This window comes from Sarcophilus harrisii, chromosome 2 (assembly GCF_902635505.1).
Source record: "Sarcophilus harrisii chromosome 2, mSarHar1.11, whole genome shotgun sequence".
Taxonomy (NCBI): Eukaryota; Metazoa; Chordata; class Mammalia; order Dasyuromorphia; family Dasyuridae; genus Sarcophilus; species Sarcophilus harrisii.
The window spans coordinates 136,035,904-136,049,223 of record NC_045427.1 but is presented as its reverse complement, the minus strand read 5'-3'; positions in this window follow the sequence as shown (position 1 = coordinate 136,049,223).

The following is a 13,320-nucleotide window of genomic DNA, read 5'->3' as shown; positions in this document are numbered from 1 at the left end:
AGTGTTTGGGTTGGGGACACTTTTTAAGGATCCATTCTGGAAGTCTGAGCTTTATCTGAAATCTTTTTCAGAAATCAGGGGTCATGTGACAGGGAAGAATGGCAGTTGGAGCCAGAATTTGCAAACTTTGCCTAATTCCTATAGGCAGGATCTTTAATTCAAGTAAATAATTGGCTCCTCTTTAATAATAAGGCACCTGAAAATATACTGGATGGGGAATGTTTGAAAAAGTAAATCTGAATGGATCTAAATAAACCTGTTGGCTTTATCAGAATTCATACATAAAAGGAACTCACTTTTTAAAAATTTCTGTTTCCTAGCTCTGCTCTACAAGAAAAATTTTCCTTGATTCAGTGCCAAGATTAAATTTTGTTCCCAAAGAAATAGCTTATTTATTGTTGATTAACCAGAAGGAACTTATAATTCAGGAATTGTGTTATATTCATGTTGAGTGAGTCTGTCCATAGCTGTCCATGTACGAGAAAGTAAGAGTTTCCTTATCAAATAAGTGGAATTGTCATAAAGCTGATGACAATCTAAGAAAGGCACAACCATTCATTAGTTGAGATGTTAAAACTGAACTAGGATTTTTGTGATGTCTGGACTAGCTCCCTGGAGGCTTCAGAATCAGCCGGAGTCAGGATAAGCAAAAATCCTTGGTCTTTAGAGGGAGAAATGAAGGGGATGGACAAAACTGCCAAAAGCTCTCCAAAAACCTCTCTTCTCCTCGTCCTCCAAAATGACTGTCTTGTTTCATTCCACCACCTAATCCTTCCTATGATTATCTGTATAATACACCAAAAGATCTAGCCAGCATGGAATAGTGAGAAGGGACATTTTTCCAAGCATATGCTAATAGTTATTGTCCAATGGGTAATTAGCCTTAATTACCTTAGCTTAGTTGTCTGATTCCAGTGCACCTATTCAGAGTTTCAGCCCTTTACGTATTTTGCTTAAATCCCTCAAAGAAATGTCAAGGCTATGTTATGAAGTACTAAAGAATTACAAAATTAAAAGTTCCATTCATCAAATAATTACAAAATGATATCACAAGGTATTTCAGAATTGTTAATAGGCTCAATTTTCTTTGTAATAGTTCACAAGCCTGAGCTTTCTGTGTTGGCTTAAATTATTTAAGTAAAGCTTTTTATTCCCTCTCTTCATGGCAACTAGCCAAAGGAAAGAGTAAATTCATTTTCATGATTCAATGAATTATTTCAGTCTTATGTACCTCAGAGAAGGTTTAAAAAAAAAAAAAAACTAAACAAAACAAAACATTGGCATGGAGGAGAAAAGTGTGACTTTCCCCAGAATTTTTTTATTATTTAAGTATGGTGATCAGAATGGATCCAGAATTACCCCATCCCTGTCTCTCTCCAATCTGTCATTTCTGGAATTCTAGTATTTAGGTCAAGAAAAACTCCCCAAACAAAATATAAATACTTGGGCGGGATAACCAAAACATTCAGCTTTTTATCAGTCAGTCACACATTAGTGAGGGTTAGCTTATCAGACTCTTTCATAGTAACCATATAGAATATGTATGGAGATAGAGATATATAAATTGAGAGAGAAGGCAGGAAAATAACTTAAATCATAGGATACAGGCCATGAACAAGCTAAAGGAAGGGCATGGACTGCTGTGGATTAGAAGATTTTTTTTGGAAGCCCCTCAGAAGGCAGAGATATGGTCTGGATAATTTTTTATAGTATAGGAGTCCTGGGGGGAGTCTGGGAGAAAATTAAAGATAAATTTCAAACTACATCATAATTTTCTTGGAGTTAACTTCCCAGGCCATTTCTGACAATTTTCAGTCATTTCTTATGACCACATGTGAGATTTTCTTGGCAAAAATCCTGCAATGGTCTGCTATTTTCTTTGCCAACTCATTTTTATAGATGATGAAACTGAGGCAAACAAGGTTAGTTAAGTGACTTGCCTGGGGTCACACAGCTAGTAAGTGTCTGAAGCCAGATTCGAACTCAGAAATTCCAGAGTCTACTGACTCCAGGCCTTGAACTCTATCCCTTGTGCCATTCAGTAGGTATTCAGTAATTTATTGTTGGTTGGTTGAAATACAGATTTAACTTGCATTTGGAATCAAGTAGGGTCATGTCCATTTTATAGGCATCATATATTAGAACAATAAAAAGACCTTATGACATATCCTATCTGACCTCTCTTGAATTTAATTTCTTCTGATTTTACCAAAAAGTGCTCTTTTGATTTAAGTAAGCCAGGTCCCAATTAGCATAAATTAATCCCTTGAAGTGGTCACATTATTTTGAATTGAACTCTTGACCTCATCACCCAAATTTTGAGTGGGATCTATGAAGCAGGAAAAGCTCTATATCCAATCCTAGCAGGAAGCGGCTTCAAAAAATGAGAATTTTGTCCCATATCCAAAAGATTTGGGTTCTTATTTGTCTTGAGGGGGGGAAATGATGGAGTGAATGGACTCTAGCAAAAGACCGTGTCCCTGGCAGCAACCTCATATCTGAGTGAGCCTCCATGAGAAACAAAACTGACCTTGTAGAATTATCTTGTACAGAGCGAGCTATACTGAACTGATGCTCATAATTTACCTTATACAACCTGGAGGTTAAGCTATAGATGTCAACTCCTGAGTCTATCTTGTTTAAACAAGATAGCCATGACCATCAGTTGATTTACTGATACACATCATTGGCATAGTAGCACATGTTTCTCTGGGTCCTTTTCCATAAAAAGTCCTACCTCTAACGTTGCAAATTGTGAGTTCTGCTAGGGAACTTAGCTCACTGCCTTATGGCATAATGATAAAACTTTGCCCCTTGACTTGGAAGATGGTGTGTGAGCCTGTGAATTCTTTCTGAACAACTCCTCACCTTCATGACTTGTTTTACCTCGGTACTATTTAAAGTTATAAAATGTGGTTATTGGCTTTAGCCCAATGAAAATATACAGTGTGAATATTCTCTTTTTAAAAGATAACCAACATTAAATTGTTTGCCTGAGTAGTTGGGAACAACTCATAGCTTCAATAATAGTGCATTTTTAGCCCCTGGTTATCTTCCTTCTCTCTTTCTCCTTGCCTCTGTCTCTCCTTCCACCTCTCTACCATAGATCACTCACCAGAGAGGACTAATACTTCTGGTGTGAAAGCTACTGAGCCCTTTTCAGACAGAGGCTGCTCAGGTACCTTTAGTTTCTACTTGATTTACCCAATTTTTTAGCTCTGGCTCCAAGAAGTTGTACATGCACTGCACCTATACTTTTGGTAAACCATCTAGACAGGCAAAAGCAGATTGAGGGTTAACTGACAAGCAATAAGTTTGGAGAATGTCTACCCCAAGCATGTGAAGTTTCCCCGGTGGAATGGGAAGATGAGAACAGTTTGTTCCAAGGGCTACGAAGGTAGCAGAAGCAGACACTGTGAAGCACTTAGAGCTTGGTCAGGCATCAAAGCTGCAAAGATCGTCCACTACATTCTTGGCCAGTCATCCTGATTTTTTGTCCTGACAATGGACTTTGATGAGTCAGGAAGAAGAGCACAAGGCCAATGACTACGCTTTTAAGACTCTGCTTTACTTTTAATCCAGTTCCATACTTGACGTCACCCACAATGTCATTGGTCCTCTTCAAAAATGAAGAATGAACAACAGAACAGAAAAATAATCATTGTTCTACCATTACCAGAGAACTGGAGAGCTTCATAAAGAGAATAGGAAGACTTTATAAAGAAAGTCTGAAAAAACATTTTTTTTCAGAAAGTCATGCCTGAATAAATAGAAGAATATCCCATATTCAGATAGGAACAATAGAGAATATAAATCAACATTCCCCAAATTTATCGATTTGTTTTAATATTCATGAATAATTCTATAGTTTTACATATAATAGTGACATTTGTGTGAAAAATAACCAGGTTGAAATTGTCAAGGAACATATTGGGAAAAAGTAAAAACAGAATAAGAAATGCTTTCTATTTAAAACATCAAATCAATAAATATGTGCTGCCTCTGTTCATAATGTGTTAGACTTAAACATTTACAAATGTTTCAAAAATAAGAATGTAGATTTATTTATAGAGGTAGCTACCTGTGATAATGTCCTCTGAATCAGATACACCTGGTTTAAATCCCATCTCTACTATTTATTGTCTGTGTGACCTTGAAGAAGTCACTTAACTTAAAACATGCAAAACAATTGCCTCTCTGCATATAGGGGGAAATTTCCTTACTGGGAGTTTTCTGCATCAAAGAAATCATAGGTCTAGACTCATCCCCAAATACATACCTGTATATATATTTGCAAAGTTGAAAAATGCTTATTAAAGAAATGCAAAAAAAAATTGCAAACGAGGTAGGATGTATATGATTATATAAAAAAAATTTAATGTGAGCAATGAAAAAATAATTTAAAAATAAGAAAAAAAACTTTGGAAAAACCAGTTTCTGGAGATTGTGCCCCATAAAACTTCAGTATTCTGCTACATGTTTTACAACTGGCTCTTCAGAAGAAAAGAGGTCCACAGGACACATTTTTAAATTTAATCTACATTAATAACATTTTTTCCATCATTTTAAGCCTAGAAAATAAAATAATCAAGTCCCATCAATAGTCTTTGTCAAGGGATAAAATACTCACATGGGAATATTTAGCAATCAGCTTTTCCAAGCCAGTTTCATCATACTCCTGAAAAGCTTAATATCCAAATTTCATAGGGAACTTTAACAACAAAGGCAAAAAAATCCCTGCCCCACTGGGCATACAAACAAGTAATTCTTAGCAAGGAAAATATAACTTGTAAGTAGGTATTTGGGGAAAAACAAATGCAAAGCTTGCATGATCATCAAATGACTGTAAATTTTTAAAAGGCAACATTTCTAATTCATCCAAAAGCAAAATTCATAAATGTAAGCAACACAATATAGACAGGGCATTGGGGAAACAGGTATATTCATGTCCTGTTATGCAATAAGAATTCATAATTTTTTTTAAAAAATCATTTTATTCATCCCATTTTTGAGAATTTGCTCCAAAAAGGAATAAAAAATAAAGAAAAGAACTACTTCTACAAAAATGTATTTTTAAATTGAATTTTATTTTCATCTCCAAATTCTCTCATTTATTTCTCTCTTCCTCCATGGAGAAATTGAGGGAAAAATAAGTTACAAAAACTTATATGATTAAGGAAAATAAGTTTTCCCTTATATTCATTATAAAAAGGAAAAACTAACTTTAAAAATTCAGATATATATAGTGAAACATGATACTGGAAGGAGAGACCTCTTATAATAGTAATAGTTGATATATATATATATAACTTGAGATTTGCAAAGTGCATGATATACATTGTATTTCATTTGACAGCATCAGATGTAACATGTTATCCTCATTTTGCAAATGAAAGTAAAGCTCTGATGTTAAATTTTGCCTTCCTCGCAGTTACAAAGAGTGTCAGAAGCAAGATTTTAACCAAGGCCTAAAAGACATTGAAAGTGATAATACAACTCATCTTCTTTTTCATAAGAGAAAACTGAAACCCACATAAAATACTTTCCCAAAGTTACAGCAGCAGAGTCAGAATTTGAATCTCAGCTCCTCTGGCTACTAATCTAGTAGTCTTTATTTCAGGCTACTAATCTAGTAGTCTTTATTTCACCACACGGCCACCTAGTTTTGCTAAGCTTAATGTTGTTCTGATAATCTGAGCAAAGAAAAGCTTTTGCTGTTTTGGATTCTATAAAATAACCCTAGTCAAAGAAAAGTGTTAACACAGATAAGAGTCCAAGAGAATGTTAAAACCTTTATTGTAATAACCCCATGGCAAGCCAATTCTATCTACATATTATTGTTCATTTCTGTACCTAATCAATTGGCATGGCCCTCATTCCAACAATAGGTATCCATCATCACCCCCCTTAATCATTACAGCAACTCCCCCCCCTTTTCAAGACCCATCTTTTCTTTCTTCCTGCTCTAAATATGACGTATTTACCAAAGCAATCTTTATGCATAAGTCTATTGTTTTCTGTCCACAATTCCTTAGCACCTAATCTTACCAACTTCAAACTGTTATAGCATTTAAAACTTCTTACAGAGATACATGCACTCTTGTGTTCCAGTTAAATGCCTCCAGAATGACCTTTGCTTTCCCCACCTCTATGCATTTACCCATGGTTTTTCCCATTTGTCATCTCTTTCCATTCGTCTGTTGAATTTCTATCCATTCTTTAAAGTTCAATTTAAATTTAAATTCAAATTTAAATTTCTACTCTAGGAAACCTTTCCTAAGAAAAACAACTTCCCTATTTGGGTCTCATGTTACACTTCACCCATACATTTCTCATATATCTTTGACTTCCATGGCATAGGGATCTCCTGTTCAGGTCACACAGCTAAAATGTGTCAGGATCAGTACTTGGATTCAGATCATTGTGACTCTGGCCCTTGAACCACTAGTCCATGCTACTTGTCATCTCATCATGTGACAATGTATTATGATTATCAGCTACATTTTTGTTTTATCTCCCAGATAACTTCATGAAGATGGGAGTGTCTAATCTAAACCTTTATTATCCTAGAACAAAGTGATGCTTCTGAAATATTTGATAGAAAGAATGGTCTAAATCTTTATTCCTGGATTCTCAAGCATTTTCAAATCATTTTTGCACAGTTTAGAAAGGAGTCTTAGCAAGATACTATGACATAATGTCATGCTGATAAGGGGCACGATACTAATTGATGTATAGGAAAAGGATAAATTCCCTTGGAATAATTGGAGATTGAGTACACTGATGACTCAAAACAATTTGATTTGATCAACTAAACTTTTCTCCCCCTCAATGCAGTAAGAGTTGAAAATAATCTTACTTTTACATATAACTCTTGGCACTCAACAGGTTTCCCCTCTGAAATCTATTAGTACAGAACCGATCTTCCCCAAAACTTCATGTGGCAAGTTGATCAAGTATTATCAAGGTGAAGAATATTGTCATATTCAGAACAATACAAAGATAAGCAAGAAAAGCAGAACCAGGAAGACTAAAGATACAGGGACTAGATAGGATAGTTTTTCAAGTAGACTGTTACATGTCATGAGAGAGTACCTGACAAACAGCTATTATTTGGTAAACATTACATTGTTTGGTTAAAATTGTTTGGCAAGACATCAAACATTAAAAATAATAATTTGGTAAACATAAATGAGTTGATATTGTAAACAGTGAATTGGTGTCTTGAACAGATTAGACACTGGACAGCAAAGAGAAAAGAGACATGAAAAGAACAATGGATTAGGAATCAGAAGACTTGGGTTCAAATCCTGACTGTACCATGTATTGCTTGGAAAATAATCTCTCTGGTACAGTATGCCTTCATCTATAAAAGATAGGAATAGGAGAGAGGTCACATTCAGTTGTAAATCTATGGTCCACTTGACACAAAGGGCTCAGATACACATCAGGGGCCCTCCACCCCACCACCCCCCAGTCACTCTTTTGGTTCATAAATCCTAAACAGGAAATCTGAGGAAAGGTAGATGAAGAATTTCCCAATATAATGAAATCATCTTAGCATTTGTAAATTTTCAGTACATGCCATATTAAATGAAATATTCCTTTAATGTTAATGCCATATTAAAGGAATATTTCATTTAAAAGAAGAGATGGGAAAACAAAAATGCTTTAAAGAAGAATCCTTAATTCAAAGATATATGTAAATTTCAATTGTCACTCTTGGTTTCAGGTGTGAGGCTCCTTCGGGTGAAGGATCTTTCTTGGGATGTACTGCATCTAGGCTATTCCCTACAGCTGCAAAGTGGGGGTGGGGGGAGAGAGAAAGCATCAGACTCATTCTCATTCTAACTCTCGCTCTTATGCTTTTCTGGACCTCTAGTCTCCCAGTTTCTCAGGCCAAGTCTGGATTATTATATGGAGTCCTGAAAGCTTTCGAATACCATTTCCCTGGTATAAGATAAAGTAAGAAACAATCCCCTTCGAGTCGTTCTCTTCTCCTGTTTGCCATTACTGTCTCCTTCACACTGTTAGTGCTCCCAAAACAGACTTTCACATGACCATGTTTATGTATGTATAGATATAGCTGTATATATTTCTATATTTCCATAGAGACTGATAGATTTTAAACTTGATTTTCCCCAGCTACTTAAATAGGAAAGAAAAAAGGAAGGCTAAACATTTGAGGATTGGCTACATTATTATTAGTGTAGGTTTTGTTTTTTTTTGTTTGTTTTTTTGTTTTTTGTTTTTTGTTTTTTTTTACCAACTGTTACTCTGAAAACACCAAAGAGCTCAGAGTTGTACAGCAACTGTTAACTCTGAGAAATAAAATAAAATAAAACCAAAATGCTTACTAAGGCTATAAGCAAAAAAAAACTTGTATTATTTTGGAGAAGGAAAATGGAAACAAGGCAGGAAAACTAAATGAGATTTCTTCCTGCTCTAAATATGACGTATTTACCAAAGCAATCTTTGTGCATAAGTTTGTTGATGTTAACTTCTGTCCACAATTCCTTAGCACCTAACCATACCAACTTGAAACTGTTATCTAGCATTTAAAACTTTTCAGAGGAATACTTTCTTGTGTTCAAGCAGTGAAGTGCCTCTGTAGCAGGAGGGGTGACAGCAACAATGAGGCCAGTTTGCCTAGAGACAAAACAGTGTCAGGGCTTTATGACAGAGCTTTATGGCTCCCGAAGGTGCTTGTCTGAGCTCAGACACCAGCTGGGGCTGGTTTGAACTAATTCTGTGATTTAAGATGCAGCAGAGTTCATCCAGAAGATGAGCACAAAGAATTGTCATACCAAGCTCAGGGCATAGTTTGCTTGGTGGACCTTAGCTCTGGAGAATGTGTCACCTTATAAGTAAGAAAAGAGAGGTATGAAGAGGAGAGAAAAGAGGAATGATCTTGGGGTGGGGGGGTCCTGACAATGTACACATCACCCAGCTCCCTTGGTAAGGTTGCAACTCAAAACTTTTCTTTAAAAAAGTTTTAAAATTTTAAATGGAATTAGTTGGAAAAAAATTTCTTTAAAGAAAAACAAGACTACCTGTTTTTTGTCTCTGGGATAAAATGAAACTACGCCCCTTTTTTTCTCCCCATCCCCACAAACACACTTCCATTTGACATCAGTGCCTCTTCCATAGTCAGTCTCTCATTCCTGGAATGTTAAATCCTCCTCACCTTTGCCTCTTGGTGTCCTTATCTACTTTCAAGGATCAGTGCTAGTACCATCTTAGTAAGGATCAGCTTATTCCTGATGCCTCTAGTTAAGAGTTCTTAGCCCCAATTCCTACAAAAATGATTTTTTATATTTGTGACAATGCATATCTATACATTTGCATATGTATATATTTTGTGTTGACTCTATCAATGTATAGGTTACTCCCTTTTCCTTATCCTGCAAAAAACGGAATCTTTTTGAGAAGAGTAATTTTATTTTTATATCTTTATTTAGGCCATAGGTGCACAATAGCATTTTCCAATTTTTTAATTGCATTGGATTGAGTTGGTAATCCTTTTTATCCCTCCAAATCCGAATATCACTAACCTTGTGAATGCTACGGATAAATCTGACTTAAAATGATTCTGAAACAACATCATCAACATTCATCATTTGCAATATTCATCATTATTGCAGTCTTTAACAACATGTCTGTGTTGTGTTCCCACTATGTACAGGACTCAGATTCTGGACATACAGTGAAATATGGGGCACAGATCTATTCAAGAAAAGCTTAAAATCTCATTTAAAGAAAACATGTGTGTGAAAAGAACCAAATGACTGTGTGACAGAAATATGTGGTACCATAGTTCAGGATTGATGACATCAAGGGCTGGGTGTCTCTAGGAAGATGTCATGCAGGAGATAGAACAGGAGAAGACCCTTGCAGGATGGGTAGGACTTATATCACCAAAGAGTAAAAGAGGATGATGACATAGTGGACAGAGGGCTGGAATGTACAGGGGCTGTTATGTTACCCTAAGGAATGAGTAAATGATTTGGGTGGAACAGGAAATTAATGTATAGAACAATAGGAGCTCTGATTGGAGCTCTGATTTCCAAATTGGAAAGGAAGAACCAGACTTTGGAGGCCCTAGCATTCTAGGCTAATCTTCAGACTACATTGTCTGGTCTAGCATTGTTCGGGCCAGACTAGAATTAGTCTGAAGAAATGGCTTTTGTTAGGGAAGAAATGTTCTTTGTCTGGAGTTTTCAACTGTCTCTTCAGCTATGGCCCTGTGTCCTGTCTTCTTTGATTCTCATCTTTGTTTGTTTGACATACCCTTCGCTTTTTAGTATTTTAGCTTGGAGATGGGTTTTTTTGGAGCTTGAGACAACAATTCCTCAATTGCAACACATAATGCTCAGTTTTTCATGGCAATTGCTTCCTATATTGGCTTTTGACGTTGCCATTATATGGTAATCGGTGATATTCACACTTTGTTTTACTATGATTCTGCTCACTAGATAGTCAAGGGAAAAGTTTGTAAAAACGTTTAATTTTTTCTTCTAGGATTTGCATCAAAACAAAAAATTGCTAGTTGTCACCAGCATTTGGCATGGGGGAATTTGGAGGCAACAAAGACTAGTTTTGAACTTGGGAGTAGTGAAGGGCTGGACCTCTAAAGCTTAGCTTCTTATTGCAATTTTCCATAATGCAAGAATTCTCAGCATTTTGCAGGACCTCTCTGAAATAAGGGATTATTTCCCTGAAGTGATAGCCACTGTAGGGGAATGCTTGAGGATCATCAACAATTTGCTCCTTTAGTGAAAATTTTTTCTCCCCTACCTTCAACAATATAATTGTATCTCTCTCTGTGTATTTTTTTTCTGTCTCAGAAATTGCTCTACATTTTAATGACAGAGCATTGTTCTCAAATTTGGTATTTTGATAGGCACAGTAGAATACAAAATTATATATTTCACTCAATAAACATTTATTACATAAGATAATGTGTTAAATGATGAGGTTAGTTTTTTTTTTAAGCCAAAAAACCCCCAAAAGCCCAACCTCCTCAGTCCTTGCCCTCTAGGATCACATGTTCTACTGAACAGCTATGATTTCAGGGATGATGAGAAGGATTCTCTAAATAAATCCTGTGTCTCTTCCCCCCCCCCAAGGCCCCAATAACTTTTCTACCTATTCTAAAATTTTCTTTTAACAGTAGACATGCTTTTATTTTCCAATAAGTGAAGGTTCTTAAAACCATGCCATAGGTATTGGATATGTGGATGATGTCATAGGTCAGTTTAATTTCACACAGAAATTTAATTGACTGAGATGATATCCTTTCTCTTTATCCTTTGGATAAAGAACATGAGGGAACATAGCTCCCTCCTCACTAGGGACTCATGAAGGATATTGGAGCAGAGAGTTCAGATCACAGTGGAAACTTTAGAACTGGTCCTGACAAGCCTCACACTTACTTTCATACTGCCTTCGCCCTCTAACTCAGAATTGTCAACACTTTACAGGACCTTTCTGAAATAAGGGAGTATCTCCCTGAAGTGGGGGCCACTGCAGGAATGCTTGAGGATCAACAACAATTTGCTCCTTCAAAGAAAATTTTCTTTCTCCCCTACCTTCAATGATATAATTGTATCTCTCTGTGTGTTTTTTTTTCTGTCCCCGAATTTATATTTGAATAAAAGACAGAATATCATCCCCAAATCTGGTATTTTAATAGCACAGTAGACCTACAATATTGCATAATATTTCAATTCAATGAATTTTTGCTACTCAAGATATCGTTCTGAGTGATGAAAATTTTTTTTAAAAGACAAAGCCCTCAGTCCTTGCCCTCCAGGATCCCATGTTCTATTGAACAGCTATGATTTCAAGGGTGATGAGAAGGCTTCCCTGAATCCTGTGTCCCCCTTCCAGCCCCCAATAACTTTCCTACCTGTTTTGAAAATTTCTTAAACAATAGACATGCTTTCACTTTCCAATAAGTGGATGTTCTTAAACCATATCATATTATGGGACACATGGGATGGGTGTTGTCATAGGTCGATTTAATTTCACACAGAAATCTAATTGACTGAGGTGATCTCCTTAACCAAAAAAGCAGGTTTGGATAGAGGAAGAAGGAAGAGAACAGGAGGGAGCACGGCTCCCTCCACCAGGGGCTCATGGAGCCTATTGGAGCAGAGAGCTCAGGCCACAGGACAGGGGAAGCCTTAGCTGGGCCTGGGAGCTTCCCGCTTGCTTTCATGCTGCCTTTGCACTCTAACTCCTGTGTGCACACCCTGGAGCAGTCAGGCTTCCATCCTGAAACCCGTCCTTGGGAAAGACAGCCTCACAGCCTGAGCAGCTTGAGGGACCTGGACCAAGTCAGAGGAAGGGAGACCTTACTTAGCAGGCACAAGGCGAGCTCTTGGGCCTCCTGCTGCCAGACCTGCTCCAAATCTAGCTTTCCTGCTTGCTCTCCAGGTCACTGGGACCAGGCTTGGCTGTCCCGCTGCTGGGACTCCTGACAGTGGAAAGTCAGAGAAAAGTCCATTGTTTTCCATGCTCAACCCATATCTAGTGCAAGGTTTCTTAGCAGCCTTTCAGAATGAGAGGCTTAATGAGGAAATGGTGGTTCCATGAAATGTCTGCCAGGAGCCACAGCTCAGGGAGAGTCTGACTCTCCAAATTGTCCTGGCCAGATGTCCATGGGGATCCCAAATGACCTCTCCTGAATATGGGCACTTTGACAGGCCTGCAGTGTCCACATGTGCTTGGGGATTTACCTTCTCAGAGCTCACAGAATCCCTCAAGGGCTTCGGGACCTTCCTTGCCTCATCCTGGGGACATGGAGGACAGGTCTGCCCCAGAGGCAGCTGCCTTGTGATTCTGGGAGCACTGGCCTAGCTGGGAGTGGACCAGAGGCCAGGCTTCAGACTGCCCAGGTGGCCCCCGCTCTGCTTTTCTCTCCCTCTTGCCACGCTGGCCCTGCCCTGTCACTTACAGGCTTCTGTTAGGAAAAGAAAGAAAGCAGGGAGAGACGAGCTGAAGGGGAAATGTTTGGTGCCTTGGCAGGGATTAGGCAGTGGAGGGGATGGTGGCAGGCGCTGGGTTTGCAAGCAGAGGATGTGTGATTGAAACCTGGCTCTGTTAGTTACTACCTGTGTGGCCCTGGGCAAGTCACATATTGCCTCTGCCCATCAGTTTCCTCATCTCTAAAATGAAGGGATTGGGCTAGATGATCTGTAAAGTCTCTTCCAACTGAAAACACATATACCATGTGCTAGATAGCCTTTGGGGGAATCATAATCCCCTGATAAATTAGGTAAATTGTCCAAGTGTCAGGTTATGTGGAAGAGCTGA